This window comes from Monodelphis domestica, chromosome 2 (genome assembly GCF_027887165.1).
Source record: "Monodelphis domestica isolate mMonDom1 chromosome 2, mMonDom1.pri, whole genome shotgun sequence".
Taxonomy (NCBI): domain Eukaryota; kingdom Metazoa; phylum Chordata; class Mammalia; order Didelphimorphia; family Didelphidae; genus Monodelphis; species Monodelphis domestica.
The window spans coordinates 266963973-266986424 of NC_077228.1; the positions used below are offsets into that span (position 1 = coordinate 266963973).

Genomic DNA, 22452 nt, shown 5'->3' on the forward strand with positions numbered 1-22452 from the left:
TAGCCAGTACCAGATTGTTTTGATGATTGATGCTTTATAGTACAGTTTTACATCCTTCCTTCACAATTTTTTTTCATTAGTCCCGATGAATTTTGTTATTATCTTTTCTAGTTCTATAAAATAATTATTTGGTAGTTTGGTATGGCACTGAATAAATTAATTAATTTAGGTAGAATTGTCATTTTTATTATATTAACTTGACTTACCCATGAACAATTAATATTTTTCCAATTATCTAGATCTAACTTTATTTGTGTCAAAATTGTGGGTTTATTTTGTATCCTGCAACTTTATACTAAAGTTATTATTTCAACTAGTTTTTTAGTTGATTCTCTAAGTATACCATCATATCATCAACAAAATTAATGTAATCAAGATTAGATAGTTTAGGGGGCAGTGGGGTAGCTCAGTGGATTGAAAGGCAGGCCTACTAAGAAGGTAATTCTTCTTCCAAGGAATGGCCTCAGGAGCCATTCCTATTTGGCACAGGCAAGGCAGCATACATTTATTGAACACTTACCATGTGCTAAGCGCTGAGGATAAAAACATAAAGGGGGCAGCTGGGTGGCTCAGTGGATTGAGAACCAGGCCTGGAAATGGGAGGTCCTAGGTTCAAATCTTGCCTCAGACATTTTCTAGCTGTATGACCCTAGGCAAGTCACTTGACCCCATTGCCTAGCCCTTACCACTCTTCTGCTTTGGAGCCAATATGCAGTATTGATTCTAAGATGGAAGGTAAGGGTTTTAAAAAAAAGGAGTCATAGTTTATTTTCCTCATTGCCTACTTTAATTTCTTCAAATTATTTTTCTTTCCTTATTGCTAAAGATAGCATTTCTAATACAATTTTAAATAATAGTGGTGATAGTGGGCAGATATTAATGATTTTTAAAAACAGAAGCAGCCCTTGGTTATATGAATTTGTATCATCTTTGCTATCTAGCACACATCTAGGACATTTCTTTTGGCCAGTAATTGGTAGGCATTGAGAGCGTCCAAAAAAGCATTAATATTAGACTGAGCTCAGCATAATTCAGAAGAGTATCTGCTACTACAACATTTGTAATATATTCTAAATCCAAATGGAGAAGATTTCTAGATCATGGGCATTTTTGGTACCACTGTTTTTTTCACTAGCACAGATAACTGAGAAAAGAAATAAAGAAAACAGTCCATATTTGAAAACTGAAGGGAAAGGCTGCTGTCATGTGAATTTTAAATTATTCCACCCTACTTAGACCTTACCTTATGGGAAGCTAAAATTGTAATCTCCTGATTGAACAATGAAGATACTTAGCTCTTACCTTGTAGTGAAGCTAGAACTTTAAACTAAGTCTATTTTAAGATCTTAATTCAAAAAGATGTTAAATAACTATAAAGGTTAAATTAATCACAAAAAGGTTAAGTAACTCACAAAAGGTGAACTTAACAAAGAAGTGTTACGTAACTCTAAAGATATAATCTAATCAAAGGAGATGAGAACTAAAGAATGGGCATTTAGAGGAGGAGACACAAGAGTAAAAGGGGGCTATATATTTGGCTCACTGGCTCTCTCCAGGAGAACCTTCTGGCTCTTTCCCTGGTGACTTCCTGTGAGCAGGCCTGGGTACCAGTTCGATACTGGAACTTGAGCCTGGAGGAGCTCCCTCAGACAGCTTCCTTAAAACGGTCACATGGTGAGTGATCAGATTGACTCCCTTTTCCCTTGGCTCTCAGGGAAGGCCCCCTTGGCCAAGACCTTGAACTCCTGCCTGGCTCAGCTCAGCTGGAGCAGTTTAAATTAACTCTTTTCCTCTCTCTTTCTTAATTTCTTTCCTCTATATTAATTAAAATCACCATAAACTTCCAGTTGGCTTGGGTATTTTATTATGGGATTTCCTTGGCGACCAAACTAATTTAGATTTTAAGTCACAACCCTAAAAATTATCCTTACAGTCATGATATACATATGCTAACATATTCACCCAGGCTAAGGTCCTATGCCAGGCAAGTCAATTTACCACCATCCTAGACCACTATCTCCTTTCAGATTCAAACAGAAAAAGCTTAGGACCCTGAATCCAAAAGTCTTGGGAAAGCCATACTTTCAACACAGTCCTAAGAAAGGAAGGAAGGAAAGAGGGAAGGAAGGAAGAAAGATGAAGGAAGAAGGAAAGAAAGAAAACACACATTAACATCATGTTCTATTGTATTTATATTTACTTTTTGTTAAAAAGATTTTCCATTTATATTTTAATCAGGTTCAGTTGGCACCCAGGAGTGTTGCAGTTGCAACTGCAGGTTTGACACTTCTACTGCAGTGGATAGTGAGCTGGCATTGGAGTCACTAAGTGTTATGTAGGTGTTACTAACAATAAACATTATTACATATTAGAGTGTACTTACTCAATAGAATAAAAAATGAAAGGTGCAACTTTAAAACTCAGCAAGAGGCTGAGCCCAGCTGCTCCTAGTAAGGTCTGAAATCTCAGTTTCCCCCATCTAGTTCTGCACTTGTAAGCATGCACTTTTCCACATCCAGCTTTCAAGGGTCCAAAGGAACAAGAGAAACTCATCTCACTGTCAACTAGTTCCTGGCCTGCTGGGCTGGAGAAAGCTTTCCACCTCCAGAGTGGATTCTCCTAGTGTCTGCTCTCAGGTCTTGGCTACCAGCTGGGCAAACAGGTTGGCCATCTACCTGAGGCGGCCCTTCAGAATGCAGTCAGGTGTGCGCTGCTGCCTTTGATGTGTGGTGGATCTGAGATCAAACCTAAATAACAGCCATTCCTGTCCTGTGCTCCGTCGCTAGCATCTTACAGAAACAGTAAATGACCTTAAACAACTAGCATTCAGTTAAAAGTCACAGATCAGCTTTTTGAGCCTTGCACTTGCTATCCTTCCTCGTATAGGAAATTTTCAAACATGGGACCGCTAAATTGCACACTTCACAAGGGCAGGGACCAGATTTGATTTATCTTTTCATTCTCCTCAGTGCCTAATGCAATGATTTGCATTTTCTTGATATTGTCTACTGAATGTATAATTTCTGGATATTTGGCTAGAGAGCAAAGTGTTATCAGTGTTGAAGGGTTTTGAAATAAAGAAGTAAACAGAGTGAAGTCATGTAGGAAAGTTTTATGACAGAAGTGTTTTGAGCTTGGATTTGGAAAGAATCCAGAAATATGAATCAGTAGAGAAAGGGAAAAAGACAAGAAATTCATTTGAGGAGGACTAGCTTGGAAGTGAGAATAATGTTATATTTCCCTATCCTCTACTATGTTTATCATTATCAACTGTACTGCATGTATGAAGACATAATTACTAATTGCTAGCATTAATACAGCACCTACCATGTGTCAGGCACTTTACAATATTTCTGATCCTGCAAAGTAGCTCTTTTTATTCCCATTTTACAGTTGAGGAAACTGAAGCATATGGAGATTAAATGACTTCTCCAGGGTCAAAGGGCAACTAAGTATCTCAGACAAGATTTAAACTCTCTGGCATTTTCTAGGCTGGGTTCTCTATGGACTGCCCCACCTAGCTGCTGCTAACGGCATGACAATAACGTCCATAACAACAATAATTTTTATTTACATGAAGTTTTATAGTTTATAAGGGATTCTTTCATCAACTTGTGAGATAAGTAGTGTTAAGTATTACTATCTTCCTACAGATGAAGAAACCAAAGGTCATAAGAAAAGTGACTCAGAACTAAAGATTTACAGCCAAAAGAAACCTCTAGTACAACTGATTCATTTTACAAATAAGAAGACAAACTTGAAGAGATGAAATTATTTGCACAAGGTATTAAATGGCAGAATCAGGATGCAAAGCCAGGTCTTTTGAATTTAAACTCAGCACTTTTTCCAGTTCCACACTATTGCTTATCTATTTATTCCAAACATTTACAATGGGCCATTGTTTCCCCACAGAAGAAGTAAGAATAAAATGTCAAAATAAGTCATCAAGCAAGGTTTAGGAAGGAAAGAAGGAAGGAAATAAACACTTGTTTATTTAATTTTTTAAAAACCCTTAACTTTTGTCTTAGAATTGATATAAGTATCAGTTGGTTTCAAGGCAGAGTACTAAGGAGTAGGCAGTTAGGGTTAAGTGACTTGCCCAGGGTTATACAGGTAAGAAGTGTCTGAACAAATTTGAATTTAGGAGTCCCATCTCTCCAGGCCTAGGTTTTGATCTACTAAGCCACTTAGCTGCCCCCAACTCTGTTCCCAGTTTGTTATCCCCACAAAAAAAAGTGCTATTACTATTTTGGTTTACTTGGAACTTTTCTTTCTACTTCTGACCTTATTGACTTTTTTTTACTTTTTAAATATTTTATATGGTTCTCTTTAATCCTAAGCCAACCTAACATTGAATTAATTGGCATATCCTTGTGTGGAGTGGAATTTTGGGGGAGCTTGCACCCCCAGAAATCACTCTAATGAGTGATGCTTGCAGAGAAAATGCGGCCTTTATTAGGAAGGGGAGAGGACAGGGAGCATTGCCCTGGGTGGTGTCCAAAGATGTTCACATGAATTCAGAATTTATAGGAATTTAACACAATACTTCCCTTCTTTGTTGCTCACCGTCCCCGTGTAATACAATGTCTGTGTATATTTTCTTTATCTTGTCTTACTCTCCTCAAGTTTCCCAGTGCTCTCAAACCCATGGGAGTATTCCTTAAGTTTGCATTTTCTAAGTTGAGTTAGAATTTAGACATGTCCATGGCCTTTTAGCCTGAAACATTTAAGACAGGGAGTTGAGATTATAATTGTAAGTTTTAAGACCTTTCCCCATGGTTAGTGGGACAGACACTGCTGCATGGGAATGAAAAAGAAGGGGAGAACGAGGGTGGCAGTGCTGGCCACTTTAGAAAAGACTGAATTCAGTTATATATACAGCTGTTTGGAGAGGAGGATTTCTTTGCTCTTCATAAGGAGATTGGTATCTTCCCTCTGAAGGGCATCCAACTTTCACTAATTATTTATAGGAAGTTATTGATCTGTGATTACTAATACTAATTAATGTAATTTGGGGGATAATGTACAATTTCATCCCATACATCCTTCACATGGTTCTTCTGAGCAAAATATTTTCTGTAGGCTTTTAAGTGCTTATAAATGAATTGTCATATATTACCTATTTGATTAAGAGCAAGGAACTTTCACTTTACATCTTGGTATTCTCCAGTCTCTACCAAAATGTCTAGCAATAAGAGCAACAAATTTGGAAGTCAAGACCAGAGATGAAATCCTACCTCAAACTCTTACTACTTCCATTACCTTGGGTAAGTCAGAGATTAAGCCTCTATAATATAAATAATATAACAGGCAATTTTATAATAAAAGCTCACAAGATTGTTGTGAGGATCTGAGTGCTTTACACATACATTTTGCAAACCTTAGAATGCTTTTTTAACCGCAATAACATTAGCACCTTGTTTACAAAGTGTATATATATATATATATATATATATATATATATATATATATATATATATATATATATATATATATATATATTGCTCGCTATATAAATATATCGCCTTCACAGCAACCTTGTGTCGGTCTCCCTGCCCCGTTGTAGAGATTTAAATCGAGTCCCCCTCCCCCCAATCTCATTTCCAAAAGACTGCAGGAGAGATTAACAGACACGACAAAGCAATAATTTAGGCCTTTGCTTCCCTTCCGGGGGTGGTGATGGTGGTGGTGGTAGGGGAGGGGCCGGGGGGTGTAGGAGGGGGAAGGGTGGGCAAAATGGAACGGGAAAAGATGGGGTGAGATGAGCGCATGCGTATAAGGGTTATTAACTGCTCCCAATGGTGGTTTCGCGCCCTTATCTTTTCTTTTTTTAAAAAACCCTCCCACTGCGCATGCTAAGAGGCCTTGGGGCAGATCTTGGAAAAGGAAGTACAAACCCGTTGCTGTCCCCTCCTCTTCCTCCTAGAGCACGCTTTCCTCGAACCGTGGGGACTTTTTTCTCGGGTTTGGCTCACCAATATGCCTGTATTGTATGTGGTTTTGTTTGTTTTAATCAGCAAAAACCTCTCCACAGTTACTCTCCAAATAAAAAAATAGGGTTGAAAGGAAAGCCATTATAGCTTTCCTTCTATTTCCCTTTTTATATTGAAAGAAGAGTTAGAAAAGAGGCTGGGGCGCGGATCAGGCATGGATAGGACAGCCTCACTTTTCAAGGCCCCCACTCGCCCGAGACTTTAAGTAATCGCCTTTTGGCGCGCGCTCAGTCTCTTTGGGGTCATCTGCTTTCGTACTGATGCAGAACAAAGGGACCTGGCTGCGGAAGCCATGTCCACGGCTGATTCTCCGTGAGTTGTCTCTGAAGGGAGGGCGTGAGTAGTCCGAGGGACCTCTCGTTGCCATCGGCCTCTGGAACATGGGTTGAACTGGCGAAGATGTAATTTCCCCCATTATTGGCGGGCACACGTATGCCACCCACAGCAGCAAGGCACTCGATTGCTGGTAAGGCCGGCAGCGATATGCCGGGTATTGCAGGGTGGGGGAATAAGCCTCGACTGGACAGGATGATCCTACTTTTACAGACTAGAGTTTCTGATATCTGTGACGTCACCATTTGGAACTGATCCAGCCTCCGGAGGGATAAAGAGGGATAGATTCCGTTTCCTTTTTGCTTCTGACTTATTTTTTGCTTTTTTAACAGGCTTTCAGATCTATGAAGCCGAAGGCACGTGTAGGTAAGTGACCGGGTGTAATGTGGGTTGCAGGGTGGGAGGGGTTTGAGGCCTTGATAGGCATGATGACCTCAGTGGATCTGAGTATCTCGTTGATGCTACCACCGCAGCGCGCTGACTTTTCCTGGTTGGGAATTTGTGGGGTTGGGGATAGGACCCTCAATTTCTTAACAATTTTCTGAATCCTCTGCTTTTTTTTTCTTTATTCTTTTCCAACCTCATCCATGCATAGGGAGTATAAGAAACAGATTCTACTTAAACACAGGAAAGGTAAGTGCTATGTAGAGACTTAGTTGTAGTTATTCCGTGTATTTTTGCTTTTTAAACCCTCAACTTCTGTCTTGAAGAAATCGATATAGGTTTCAAGACAGAATTGGGTTTAAGTGACTTCCCTGGAGTCAGCTAGGAAGTGTCTGAAAGACCTCCCAACTCTTGGCCTATCAGCTAAGCTACTTAGCCCCTCCCCCCTTTTAAATAAAAAATTGCCTTGCCTTTTAGTCTGACATTTTTTCCATTTCCCTTAAAATTAAATTCCTTAGCTCTGATGACTGTGGGTCATGTGGATCTTTCCATAGTTTGGCTTTTTCTTTTATTTTTTCCCACAAATCTTTATCTTCTGCCTTAGATTCTAATTAAGTATTAAGAACTAAGGTGGAAGAGTAGCTAAGAGCTAAGCAATTGGGGTTAAACCCAGAATCAAAGAACTAGGCAGTGTCTGAGGCCAGATTTGAACAAACCTAGATCCTCCTATCTCTTTGGCCTCTTTCTCTATCCATGGAGCCACCTACCTGCCCCATTCTCTTTGTGTAGTATGCTACATTCTGTAGCTCATTAATTCCTGGCTCTCTTGTGCATCCTTTCACGATACATCTTTTTGGAAGGAGTGCACATTTCCTTTCTCCTTAATCAAGCTCTACAAATGGAATCTTTTTGACTGCTTTCTCCATTCATTCTCCATTTGACTGCTTTTCTCCATTTTCAAATGACATAACATTCATGCAGTTTAAGCATATCCAGAATATCTTCCACTCTAGACTTACCTCTAACTCCTCAGAGGTGGGAATGATGAGTTTTTCAGACTAGAGTCTCTGACATCTGCCTTGGAGACAAGAAAACCACTCTGACCCATCCTGGGAATCACTTGGGTTGTTTTAGGATGGTCAGGGGAACCATATCACTGGGTCCTTTGCCCTATTATCTATTCCTGTGTGTGTCCTTGGAGAGGAATAACTAAAACTCTTGTTTGTGAGACTTTTGTTAGTTTCCCCAGTTATTTCTTAAGGTGTGATTATTAACAGAAGATTTGAACTCTTCCACTGTTCCAAGAACTGCATCTCTGAAATTTTTTTAAAGTGGAGATGAAGATAGCATTATCTATTTCCATCTCATTTATTTGTCAAAATAATCCTTTGTAGCTCTTCCTCTTGGTTGGTAGCATGAGTGGGGTTAGTACTAATAGTCACAGAGTACTTAAGGACTTAAAACTAGGAGTGATCTGATTGGACTATATCTTCTCCCCAAGTCAATTTCCAATTGTACCTCCTTTGCCAGTTTTATCTAGTTACCATCTCTATGGAATTGTTCTGATGGAGAAAGGGAAGGAAGAAAAGGTTGGAAGTAATCACCTGATTCTATTATGGATTTTCAGGGTCCTAACTTGCTTTGTGGTACAATGTTGAAGCTGTTCCAGACCCTGGAAATGAAGGATTATGCGGACCGTGATCAAATCAGGTGGCAAGCACTTGGAAGTTTCTTTTTTCCATCCTCGGATCCCTGTTTATATACATATTTTCTTAAAATTAATAAAAAGGTTTTTTTTGTAATAAGACCTGCCAGTTTGCTGTTTTTTCTTTTTGATACTTGTTTTTGGTTATACCAGCTGTTTTTTCCAAACAACTTCCTTCACACAAAACCCAAGTCTGAATTATTAGTATAGTCCAAGGAAATATATCAAGATGAGCTATCTATTATATATTGTAACACTGGGTCAAAAGTTATGAATGATTTAAGTGACAGATGGTTTAACAATCATTTACAGCTTCAATAATATCTTCCAAAATCCATCCAACTTGGGGGTTTTTATTTATAATTGTAATGCTGGCCTAATTAGATCATTTGAAGCACTGGAAGGTTTGAAGGTAAAGGTCACTAGCTCTGGGAATATTTCACTGTCACAGTAGGAAAATGAAATCTGAAAAAAGGAACTGCAAGATGTTTATAATTTCAGACTTGAGTACTATGGAAATTTTAAGGAAAGAAACGAAAGATTAAGTGAATCATGCCTAAAAGGTTAAACTTACTGGATCAATGACAATTATTTTTAAACTAACAGTATATTAGTCTTCACAGTTGGGGACATTTTTTAATACTAGAGAACATGGATTTCATTAGATTTGCACAATAAAGAATAAATGGCCAGACAAATGTCATCCATAATCTACAAGGGACCATTGTTAAGTATTTTTAAATTTGGTGGGAAGATAGTAGGCAGTTTGGGAAAGGGGAAAAGTTATATACTATAAAAAGATGTTCAGTATGCTAATCAGATACAAATTGAGGCACCCCTTAAATTGGCACAAGGTGATAAAAAAACTAAGGCTATGTATATTTAAACCCTACTTTCTGTGTCTTAGAATCAATATTGTGTTCCAGGAAAGAAAAGTAGTAAAGTTTGGGCAATGGTTAAATGACTGGCCTAGTATCCCATAGCTAGGAAGTATTTGAGGCTAGATTTGAACCCAGCATTAACTATCTCCACCTAGCTGCCTGCCCCCCCATATATTTGTGAGATACAATTTTGGGGCAGGCATTGAGGGTTGGTCACTAAGGTTGCAGAGGGACCTAATTGGGAAAATAACCATGTCAGACCTTGTGAGGATGAAAATTTAGAAGCAGCAATTGTACTGAGGGCTGAAAAAAGGATATGTTGATGTCAAAGAAGTCATGAATTTAATAAAGATGTGCTGGGGATAGGAATGCTGTTATTTCTCCTGATAAATTCCTTGAATGAGTACTAGGGAATTAATTGCTCATACAACTAAGTATCAAGAGAGTTTGGTCTCAGAACTAGTACTGTACATGCTGCCTTTATGATAAATATGTTTAGATATACACATGAAGCAGCTCAGTAGGTCTATGGATAGAGCAGGGAGATCCAAGGTTAAATCTTGTCACAGTCACACTTGTGACCCTGAAAGGAAATCACTCTAGTATCTTTGCCAAGAAAACCCCAAATGGGGTCATGAGTCAGACATGACTGAACAATACACACAATTTATAGAAACCAGTCACATGTTGCCAAGTAGCGGGAGGGCAGAATCAGGTGGAGTATTGGGTTGAATTCTGATCAGGATTTGTATAAATGTCGGATACCTCAAATATCTTTGAAAATTGTTGAAACATGGAAATTTTCAAAAGGACCCAGTGATTTCTTAATTGTGTTGCTTTCAACTATACAGCTCACAATTGATCTATAGGGTCATTCTGTGACTCTCATTCATGTCTTCCCAGAAATGTCCCAAGGGGGGGTCACATAAATGTAATTAAGACCCTGCTTGCTTTTTTTTTTTTTTTTTGGCATCATGAGGATGCTAGAGGAACACATAGTACATAGTTAACTAAGGAATGGTTATTCCTGGCTATATATATGAACACCCTATTTCCAATTGATTTAAACTTTAATATATCTAAGGTTGTAACCACCTACCATGTGCCTTTAAAAAACAAAACTACACCTTTCATTTTAGAATCAATACTATGTATTGGTTCCAAGGCATCAGAGAGGTAAGGGCTAGGCAATGAGGGTTAGATGACTTACCCAGGGTCACATAGCTACAAGAGTCAAATTCAAACTCTGGACCTTCCAGTTTCTAGGCCTGGCCCTCAATGCACTGAACCACCTAGCTGCCCCCATTGGTGTCTTTTCATTGATCTGATGGATAGTTATTTTATTTTTAATTTTTTTCCCCATGGTTACATGATTATTTTTGTCAACCTCCCCTCTTCAGGAGTTGACAAAAAATTTCACTGGGTTATACATATGGATAGTCATTTTTAAATCTTCAGATTGTAGCAGTTCATGACTTGCATCTAATAATACTCTATAATACTGGTATTAAAAAATCAGGCATTTTTTCCCCTACAAGTTTGGGGTCATTAAAAGAACTTTGTAATTTCCCAAAGGTAATACAGCCCATTATTCTCCTGGAAGACCCTGTCATCTCAAGATCACATCCTGACATGGGCACTGTACCCCAGAAATCCAGGCGAACTATTGTCAAGGGAACTCCCATGTTGTTTTCTAACTCTGAGACTAAAAACATCCAATGACCCCATCTAGGGTCCTGAGATGACTATCTTCCTTTGATCATCCTCTAGATGGTCAGAAAGATGCACCTTCAGACCACACCTAGATCCTATCGGACATCTGTTTGTCCCCTAAAACTAAGGAATCTCTATGTCCCCAGGCAGACCCCACCTCATGCCTGAGTGACTAACTGTTGTGAAGAATGTATAAAATCCCCAGAACTGATGTCATCTGGGGAACAGCCTCTCCATCCATGCTGTCCTCTTGGGGGAACAGCCTTTCCTTTCATGCTGTCCTCCCAGGGAACTGGTCCCCATCTTGCTGTTCTACCTTGCTATCCTCCTGGCCACTCTCAACATTACTTTCTAAATTAATAAATCTCTTTGTTTTTAAGCTAAGTTTTGGAGTCATTGCATGCTTGCAAAAGGCATCCTTCCCGAGCCCCAAAGGGTATCCTTTCCATGCCCATAACAATCCTTTCATTTGATCTCCTTGCTAAATATAACAGTGGCAAATATCCTTGTTAAGTATGTCCTCCTTTGGGGGCAGCTGGGTAGCTCATTGGATTGAGAGCTATGCCTAGAGATGGGAGGTCCTAGGTTCAAATCTGACCTCAGACACTTCCCAGCCGTGTGACCCTGGCCAAGTCACTTGTCCCCCCATTGCCTAGCCCTTACCACTCTTCTGCCTTGGAGCCAATACACAGTATTGACTAAGATGGAAGATAAGGGTTTTAAAAAAAAAGTATGTCCTCTTTTATGTCTTGCCTGATATTAATATCAGCAAAAACAATTTTCAAACTAGATCTATACCCAGTGAGATCAAAGAAAAAGGGAAAAAGACTCATGTCCAAAAATATAAAAACTGATGGAAAAAATTGGAAACTTAAGAACTGCTCATAAATTGGTGAATGGCTGAAAAAGTTATGGTATATGAATTTTGCTGGAATATACATTATGCTGTAAGAAATGAAGTATGATTTCAGAAAAACTTGGAAAGACATGAACACTTGCAAAGTGAAGTAAGTGAAGCTAGGTGGTGCAGTGGATAGAGTCCCAGGCTTTGTCAGGAAGATCTGGTTCAGATCTGGCTTCAGATACTGTGTGACTCATGGCAAGTTACTTAACCTTGTTTACCTTATTTTTTTCATGGGTAAAATGAGCTGGAAAAGGAACTCCTGTATGTTTGCCAAGAAAACCCCAAATGGGGTCATGAAGAGTTGGACACAACTGAACAACAAAGCTAAAATGAGAACTAGGAGAACAATTTACACAGTAGCTGTAATATTGTAAAAATAATCAACTGTGAAGGACTTAGTGAATCTGATCAATACAATGATCTACTACAATTCCAATGAAAAATCCTACCAATCTTCAGATAGAGACCTGATGGACTGAGAGTGTAAATTGAAGTATATTTTTTCTTTTTCTTTTAATTTCATTTTTAAAAACATAGTTATTTCAGAAATCTATTTTGCATGACTTTTTATGTGAAAGGGGCTAGTACTTTTTGCCTTCTCAGTGGGTGGGGGAAAGGTGAAGAGAGGAAGAGAATATAACTGGAAACAAAATTGAGTTTAAAATAATCTTAAAAAAAAGGTTTTCAAACAAGACCACCTCTATATTCATGGCATCTAGTAATTTTGAGATATGCATGAGAGACAGTTTACTTACTGGAAGAGTCTTTTGGTATTGTTTTACAGTACCTGAATCTTGCTTTTTCCTATTGTTAAGAACAATAAACACAGTGGAGCCTGGGGACATGAATACAATTAGACAATTCTGCTATTTCCTTTAAGTTCTCATGCAATATTTGGTTTACCTCAAAAAGATTTGAAAAATGAATTTTTCCATTTGTCCTTCATTTTCCCAAGTTAAATGAGATGACTCAAAGAAAATTTCCTTCTGGACAGTTCAGAAACTAAAATTTATTCCATAAATCTTTATATACACCATCTTTTTTTTTTTTAGTATGGCTCCAATTTCTTAGAGTTGACTATGCATGTGAGCCTTGTATAAACTTACTTTAAAGACTTATGTGTTTAAAAAATGTATTGATGTCTATTTATCTCCAAATATATGCCTCTCACTGCCCTTCCTGGAGAGCCACATCTTGTAACAAAGAATTAAAAGAGAGGAAAAAAAAATAATCCAGTCAGTTCAGCAAAATTAGCCAATATACCTAACCAATGTACCACTTGAATCTGATCATATATATCAGTGTTGCATACCCAGAGTCTTAACTCCTCTGAATCTCTAGTATCTTATCTATAAAGTGAAGATAATATTTGCAATGCCTGCCTTAGTTGCACAACAGAAGTGATTTGTAAACTTCCAAACTCTATATAAAGGTAAGCTGTTATATTTACTCACCTTGATCTCTGGATACAGACCAGTTCTCTAGATGAAGGTTTTTGGGGGTTCCCAGTGAATAATGGGAAAAGTGAAACTAAACACATTGAATGCCTACTGCATGTCCAACATAATTAAGTGATCTAGGGGGAATATGGAAGATATGCAGTTATTCCCCATTTGAACTGCTTCCAATTTTGGATTTCTGGTGCTTATTAAGAACTTGTATTTCAAACTTCAAAAAAAAATTGGCTCACCACAAGACATTTGTATCTGAATATCAGTTGTCAATAAAATGTTACTACTTGTATATTTGTCGCTTCACACTAAAATGTATTCCAAACTAAGTAAATCTCACTTCTCAGGTCAGCTCTTCCTCCAGACTTTAATATTCCTGTTGATAGCACTGCCATTTTCCTTATTATCTCCTCCTCCTTCCAGTCCAGCCCTCAGAGCCATCATCTTGGGAAGCAATTTCTGCTGGCCTCCCTCATTAACTGCCAGCCAACTGTCATACAGAGGATAGGCAAAGCAGAATAGCTGAAGCAGTGGGGCACTGTGAGGGAGAGACTGGGGTAGCAGATAAGTCAAACCACCACCACCTTGACCACCATTTCCTCTCAGACCCTGATGGAAACAGCCCAGAACTGTGAGTCCAAGAGCCTTGGGAATAGTGACAATAATGACCTTAAAGAACAGGATTAACATCTGCACCTTCAGGACCATTGAACTTCTACATCTGACTTGCAACTGGACCCTTCTATTATTATCTTTCCCATTAGAATATGAACTCATGAGAGTAGAATCTTACTTTTCCAGTTGTATCTCCAGTGTTTTGCACCATGGCAAGGGACAGAGAGCAGTATGTCCAAGAGGGCTTGAGAGTGGCCCTCTGTTACCAATGGTGAAAGGGAGGCAAGGGACCAATGCATGGACAATTGGCTTCTGGAGGCACTTCCCATCAGCAGAATTACATTGACACTTAGCCAGAAGGCCAGCACTTAGGCAAAATCTTAACAACAGAAAACACTATCCCATTTTCCATAGTCTATGATATCTTCCAGGCTTTGGGGGTCAGATGAAAATTTCAGAGACCATCTTCTGTAAAAGTCTCCTTTGCAAAACACAAGCCCTTAAATGGTTTCATTAGTGGAAAAGAAAACATGAGAAATCTAAAATCAAATTCTCAAATAGGAACTGGTTGACTATGGATATTTTGTCATAATGCTATCAGCCATAGTAGTTTAGTATTTATATTAACACCAGCCTTCAATGACCATTTGTGGAAAGAAATAAGAAGAAAGACCAACTAATACTAAATGAATTCTAGTTGAGTATCCTATGATAAAACCAAAACTATTTCTTAAATGCCTGCTCAGGCACATATAAGATCACCATTGCAATATTCAAATGCTAAGAGTTATCACATGACAATTTCAGTTTTAAAACAATTTTCAAATTAAATTCAATATTCTCAAAATTAAAAGTTAAATTCAAAAAATAAAAATTCAAGTTTAAACATATCACTTCCCCTTGTGGAAAAATGAGATGCTAATTCAATATTCTCATTTCCCCCTTCTGGAGAATGAGATGCTGAGGCTCTAAAAACATCATCTTTTGGCTTCCAGGTAAGCATGGCAGCAGTCTAGACGTGGGACGCTTCCTCTCCCCAGCACCCACTGACATAGACTACCTCAAAATTCCATAAAAACCATTTTCACAAGAATGGAGGGACCCTACAGTAGGGCACAGCATTGAAGGTACATGGGATTTGGGCATTTCCACACTATAAGAGGGTGAAAAAGCTCCTACCCAAACATGAGTCGATCTACCCTCCCCCACCCCATGTATGGAGACAGAGTCAAGGCCAGCGCACACCAGTATTAGCAAGTGAGCGAGGGGAACCTCTAGAGTGAGCAGGGGGCATCTTTAGGTCACTGGGAGCTAAGACCACCAAAGACCTACCCTGGAGAACAGATACACTGGAAACTCAGGCAGGCGCAGACCTTGGGTGGTCAGAGCCAGCATGCACCAGAACCAGTGAGTGAGCGAAGGGAACCTCTAGAATGAGCAAGGAGCACTTCTAGGTCCTTGGAAACTGACTAAGACCACCAAAGACCTACCTCTGAGAGCAGATACATCAGAAACCCCTGTGGGTGGGAGCACAGACTGTGGGCGCCCCCGGGAAGGTAGCGCAGAGCTGTGAACAGCTGCAGGGATTCAAGAACTTGCCTCAGGCAAAATTCTTGCTCCTTAACTCCATACACAGAGAACCTGCCCAGCTCTCTCAGATTTCTTACTAAAAAGAGAAGGTAAATCCTCCAATAGGGATGGCTGATTGCACACAGGAACTCCAAACTTCCTCCAAGAAAAGCAAAAAAAAGGCAGTAACCCTCAAAAATTTTCACAGAGGAAAAACCCAGGCTACAGAAAAAACACAGGAGGAGATTCAAACAAAGATAAAACATTCTAAAAAAAAATGGAAACTGTCCACAAGCTCTGGAAGAATTTAAATTGGAGCTTATCAAAAAGATGGATGTCTTCTGGCAAGATAAGTGGGAAATGGTTCAAAAAGAACATAAAAAAAATTATAGCAGAAAACCAAAAAATTATAGCAGAGAACCAAAAAATTATAGCAGAAAATCAAAAGGTTAAAGCAGAAAACCAGGTTTTAAGGACCAGAATTGAGCAACTGGAAACCAATGATCTTGCAAAACAGCAAGAATTAATAAAGCGAAGTCAGAAGACTGACAAAATAGAAGAAAACATGAAATATCTCACTGACAAGGTGACAGACCAGGAAAACAGAGGAAGGAGAGACAATTTGAGAATCATTGGTCTACCTGAAAAATCAGAAACAAACAGAAATCTTGACATCATACTACAAGAAATCATCCAAAAGACAACTCCCAGGAATGTAATTGCCAAATTCCAGAGCTTTCAAGCTAAGGAGGAAATTCTACAAGAAGCCAAAAAGAGACAATTCAGATACCAAGGAGCACCAATCAAGATCACACAAGACCTGGAAGCTTCCACACTAAAGGACTGCAAGGCCTGGAACACGATATTCAGAAAGGCAAGAGAAATGGGTCTTCAACCAAGAATCACCTATCCATTATAACTGACTATATACTTCTAGGGGAAAGTATGGGTACTCAACAAAATAGAAGATTTCCAAGTATTTGTAAAGAAAAGACCAGAACTAAGTGGAAAGTTTGACATCCAAACACAAAGATCAAGAGAAATATGAAAAGATAAATAAGAAAAAGAGGGAAAAGGAGAAAAATGTTTTTGGTTTTTTTTTTGGTATTCAAACTCTCTTCTTTAAGCACTACAATTAGACCAAATTATATATATTAATATATGGGGAAATATTATTTGTAAATCTTAAAAATTTTATTCATTATTATAGTAATTAGAAGAATCACTCATAGGAAAAGATTGGGGCATTAAGGGCTATAAGATGATATGCAAAAAAAAAGAAAAAGAAAAAGGTTCAGGGGAATTGAAGATGGTACCAAGAGATACTTGAAGAAATTAAATAAATAGAATAATCTTTTTCACCTAAAGATACACATGGGAAGGGGAGGGGAAGAATACTTTTATAAGAAGGACAGGAAGAGAGTGTTAATAGGTAATACTTAAATCTTACTCTCAGTGAAATCAACTCTGAGAGGGAAGAGCATCTAGATCCATTGGGATCTTGAATTCTATCTTATCCTACAGGGTAAGGGAGAAGGGAAAACTAAGGGGGGTAGGGAGGAGGGAGTACAAAAAATGAGGGAATGAGAGGGGGGAGAGAACTTAACAGACCCTAAAAAATAAAACAAGAAAGGAACAAAAAGGGAGGGACCAGAAAGGGAAGCATATCAAGGGAGGGGATTAGGGGGACTGACTAAAAGTAAACCACTGGTTTAAAAGGATATAGCAAAAGAAGAAAGTACAGAACAAGGAGAGGATATCAAAATGCTAGGGAATTCACAAGTGACAGTCATAACTTTGAACATGAATGGGATGAACTCACTCATAAAATGTAGACGAATAGGAGAGTAGATTAGAATACAAAATCCTACCATATGTTATCTACAAGAAACACACATGTGGCAGGTAGATACTCACAAGGTCCAAATTAAAGGTTGGAGCAAGACGTATTGGGCCTCAGCTGATAGAAAGAAGTCAGGAGTTGCAATCATGATATCTGACAAAGCCAAAGTAAAAATAGACCAGATTAAAAGGGATAGAGAAGGTAAATACATCCTGATAAAAGGGAGTATAGACAATGAGGAAATATCACAACATGTATGTACCAAATGGTATAGCACTCAAATTTCTAATGGAGAAACTAGTAGAATTGAAGGAGGAAATGGATAGTAAAGCTATACTAGTGGGAGACTGGAACCTACCATTATCAAATTTAGATAAATCAAATAAAAAAAATAAATAAGAAAGAGGTAAAAGGGGTAAATTAAATCTTAGAAAAATTAGAGTTAATAGACATGGAGAAAAATAAATAGGGACAAAAAAGAACACATTTTCTTTTCAGCAGCACATGGTACATTCACAAAGATTGACCATATACTAGGTCATAAAAACATGGCATCTTTTCAGATCATAAGGCAATAAAAATAATGATCAGTAAGGGTACAAGGAGAGTGAAATCAAAAATTAATTGGAAACTAAACAATATGATTCTCCAAAATTGGTTAGAGAACAAATAATAGAAACAATAATTTCATTGAAGAAAATGACAATGATGAGACATCATTTCAAACTCTATGGGATGCAGCCAAAGCAGTACCCAGGGAAAATTTATATCCTTGAGTTCATATATTAACAAATTAGGGAGGGCAGAGGTCAATGATTTGGACATGCAAATCAAAAAACTTGAAAGCAAACAAATTAAAAATCCTCAGAAGAAAATCAAATTAGAGATCCTAAAAATGAAGGGAGAAATTAATAAAATTGAAAGTGATAGAACTATTGAACTAATAAATAAGACTAGAAGCTGGTATTTTGAAAAAACAAACAAAATAGACAAAGTACTGGTCAATAAAAAAAGGAAAGAAGAAAAGCAAATTAACAGTATCATAGATGAAAAGGGAGAACTCACCTCCAATGAAGAGGAAATTAAGGCAATCATGAAAAATTATTTTGCCCAGTTCTATGGCAATAAATATGTCAATCTAGGTGATATGGATGAATATCTACAAAAATATAAATTGCCTAGATTAACAGAAGAAGAAATAGAATTTTAAAATAATCCCATATCAGAAAAAGAAATTGAACAGGCCATCAAAGAACTCCCTAAGAAAAAAACCCCCAGGGCCAGATGGATTCACAAGTGAATTCTATCAAACATTCAAAGAACAGCTAATCCCAATACTATACAAACTATTTGACATAATAAGCAAAGAGGGAGTTCTACCAAATTCCTTTTATGACACTAATATGGTACTGATTCCAAAGCCAGGCAGGACAAAAATGGAGAAAGAAAACTACAGACCAATCTCCTTAATGAACATCGATGCAAAAATCTTAAATAGGATACTAGCAAAAGACTCCAGCAAGTCATCACAAGGGTTATTCCCTATGATCAGGTGGAATTTATACCAGGAATGAAAGAATGGTTCAATATCAGGAAAACTATCCACATAATTGACCATATCAACAAGCAAACCAACAAAAAAATCACATGATTATCTCAATAGATGCAGAAAAAGCCTTTGACAAAATACAACACTCATTCCTATTGAAAACACTAGAAAGTAGAGGAATAGAAGGGTCTTTCCTAAAAATAATAAACAGTATCTATCTCAAACCATCAGCCAACATCATCTGCAATGGGGATAAACTAGAAGCCTTCCCAATAAGATCAGGAGTGAAACAAGGATGCCCATTATCACTTCTATTATTTAACATTGTACTAGAAACACTAGCAGTAGCAATTAGAGAAGAAAAAGAAATTGAACGTATTAAAATTAGCAATAAGGAGACCAAGGTATCACTCTTTGCAGATGATATGATGGTCTACTTAAAGAATCCTAGAGAATCAACTAAAAAAACTAGTTAAAATAATCAACAACTTTAGCAAAGTTGCAGGATACAAAATAAACCCACATAAGTCATCAGCATTTCTATTTATCTCCAACAAATCTCAGCAGCAGGAATTAGAAAGAGAAATTTCATTCAAAATCACCTTAGAGAAAATAAAATACTTAAGAATCTATCTGCCGAGGCAAACACAGGAACTATATGAACACAACTACAAAACACTTTCCACACAACTAAAACTAGATCTGAGCAATTGGAAAAAACATTAACTGCTCATGGATAGGAAGAGATAACATAATAAAAACTACCATCTTATCTATCTATTTAGTGCCATATACTTTGAACTTCCAAAAAAGTTTTTTACTGAATTAGAAAAAAAAATATCAAAGTTCATTTGGAAGAACAAAAGATCAAGTATATCCAGGGAAAGAATGAAAAAAAAATACAAAGGAAGGTGGCCTTGCAGTCCTGGATCTCAAACTATACTATAAAGCAGTGGTCATCAAAACAATATGGTACTGGCTAAGAGATAGAAGGAAGGATCAATGGAATAGACTTGAGGGAAGTGACCTCAGCAAGACAGTCTATGGCAAGCCTAAAGACCCCAACTTTTGGGACAAAAATTCACTATTTGATAAAAACTGCTGGGAAAATTGGAAGACAGTATGGGAGAGATTATGTTTGGATCAACAATTCACACACTACACCAAGATAAACTCAGAATGGGTGAATGACCTGAACATAAAGAAGGAAATCATAAGTAAATTATGTGAACACAGAATAGTATACATGTCAGACCTTTGGGAAGGAAAAGATTTTAAAACCAAACAAGACTTAGAAAGAATCACAAAATGTAAAATAAATAATTTTGACTACATCAAATTAAAAAGTTTTTGTACAAACAAAACCAATGTAACCAAAATCAGAAGGGAAATAAACTGGGAAACAATCTTCATAACAAAAACCTCTGACAAAGGTTTAATTGCTCAAATTTATAAAGAGCTAAATCAGTTGTACAAAAAAATCAAGCCATTCTCCAATTGATAAATGGGCAAGGGACATGAATTGGCAAGTTTCAGTCAAAGAAATCAAAACTATTAATAAGCACATGAAAAAGTACTCTAAATCTCTTATAATCAGAGAGATGCAAATCAAAACAACTCTGGGTACCACCTCACACCTAGCAGATTGGCTAACATGACAGCAAAGGAAAGTAATGAATGCTGGAGGGGATGTGGCCAAGTGGGGACATTAATGCATTGCTGGTGGAGTTGTAAATTGATCCAACCATTCTGGAGGGCAATTTGGAACTATGCCCAAAGGGCGATAACAGACTGTCTGCCTTTTGAAATAACCATAGCACTGCTGGGTTTGTACCCCAAAGAGATAATAAGGAATAAGACTTGTACAAGAATATTCACAGCTGTGCTCTTTGTGGTGGCAAAAAACTGGAAAATGAGGGGATGCCCTTTAATTGGGGAATGACTGAACAAATTGTGGTATCTCTTGATGATGGAATACTATTGTGCTCAAAGGAATAATAAAGGGGAGGAATTCCATGGGAACTGGAACAACCTCCAGGAAGTGATGCAGAGCGAAAGGAGCAGAACCAGGAGAACATTATACACAGAGACTGATACACTGTGGTACAATCGAATGTAATGGACTTCTCCAATAGTGGCAATTCAGTGATCCTGAACAACCTGGAGGGATGTATGAGAAAGAACACTATCCACATTCAGAAGAAACACTGTGGGAGTAAAAACACTGAAGAAAAACAACTGCTTAATGACATGGGTTGAAGGGGATATGATTGGGGATGTAGACTCTAAATGAACATCCTAGTGCAAATACCAACACTATGGAAATGGATTCTGATCAAGGACACATGTAATACCCAGTGGAATTGTGCATTGGCTATGGGAGGGGAGGGGGAAGGAAAGGGAGGAATAGAAAATGATTTTTGTAACCAAGGAATAATGTTTGAAATTGACCAAATTAAAAAAAAACAAAACAGAACACAAACCTAGCCCCCCCAAACAAACACCCCCCATCATCTTTTAATTCACTTTAACTGATTATTTAAACATTTAACATAACATTAACATGAACAAATTGCTTATTTAATTATAACCATGCTCAAATGAGTACTTGATGGTTTATTGTTTAGCATGGTACAAAGGTCAGTCAGTGATTTTTCTTGAAGGCAAGTTTCCATGGGAAGGATAAATTTGAGATTTCATAAAACAAGTCTGTCACCTTTCACAGCCCTTATCTTTGCTGTTGTTCAGTCATATCAGTCATGTCTGACTCTTTGTGACCTTATTTGGGGTTTTCTTAGCAAAGATACTGGAATGGTTTGTTATTTCCTTCTCTAGTTCATTTTATACATGAAGGGAACTGAGGCAAACAGGATTAAGTGACATCCAGGGTCACACAACTAGTGTCTAAGGTCAAATTTGAATTCAGAAAGATGAGTCTTTCTTACTCTATATTAGGCACTCTATATACTGTGCCACTTACTGCCCCTGACTCACATCTAGTCATCATTAATTCTCTTTTCTTTCCAATTAATATACCCTATTTCTTTCTGTTTTGATGGCCACCTCCTTAATCCAGATCTTTTAATTTAAAACCTACAGTATTGCAAGGGCCATCTTGCCTCTTTTTTTCCTCTCCCATATCCTCTGGACTCTTACTTGGTTAGTTGCTTTTCCATCAAGAAAACTACAAAGACTCCTTTCTCCTTGAAACCAAATTTCTTATTGACTTTTAAGTTTCTTCATAGTCTGGATCTTTGCTGCCTATCCAGCTTTATCTTCCTACTGTCCTTCCATTTTCTAAGATCATGCTTGCTTTCCCTAGTCTTCTTTCCTTACCAGGAATACTTTTCATATTACCATCAACCCATCCCTATCCTTTAAGAAGCTTCTTTAGATTGACCCTAACCCTAACCGTAATCCCAGTTTATTTTACCTCCCAAGTGACATCTTCCACCTCCAGCTTTCCTCCCCAAATAAAAGGTCTCTCCTCATTCAACATTAAGACTCAGATC

General features: G+C 37.8%; 1 long non-coding RNA gene and 2 other non-coding genes across 3 annotated transcripts; all 3 read left to right on the top strand.

The window, feature by feature from the left end:
- The first annotated feature begins 6172 nt into the window (after positions 1–6172).
- On the top strand, positions 6173–8517 carry LOC103105620 (uncharacterized). Its single transcript, XR_462406.3, has 4 exons — positions 6173–6459; positions 6659–6692; positions 6922–6959; positions 8338–8517. It is a non-coding gene; the product is annotated as an uncharacterized LOC103105620 (long non-coding RNA).
- On the top strand, positions 6748–6809 carry LOC130457772 (small nucleolar RNA SNORD48). Its single transcript, XR_008917046.1, has one exon. It is a non-coding gene; the product is annotated as a small nucleolar RNA SNORD48 (small nucleolar RNA).
- On the top strand, positions 7748–7816 carry LOC130457765 (small nucleolar RNA SNORD52). Its single transcript, XR_008917039.1, has one exon. It is a non-coding gene; the product is annotated as a small nucleolar RNA SNORD52 (small nucleolar RNA).
- Positions 8518–22452: the final 13935 nt, after the last annotated feature.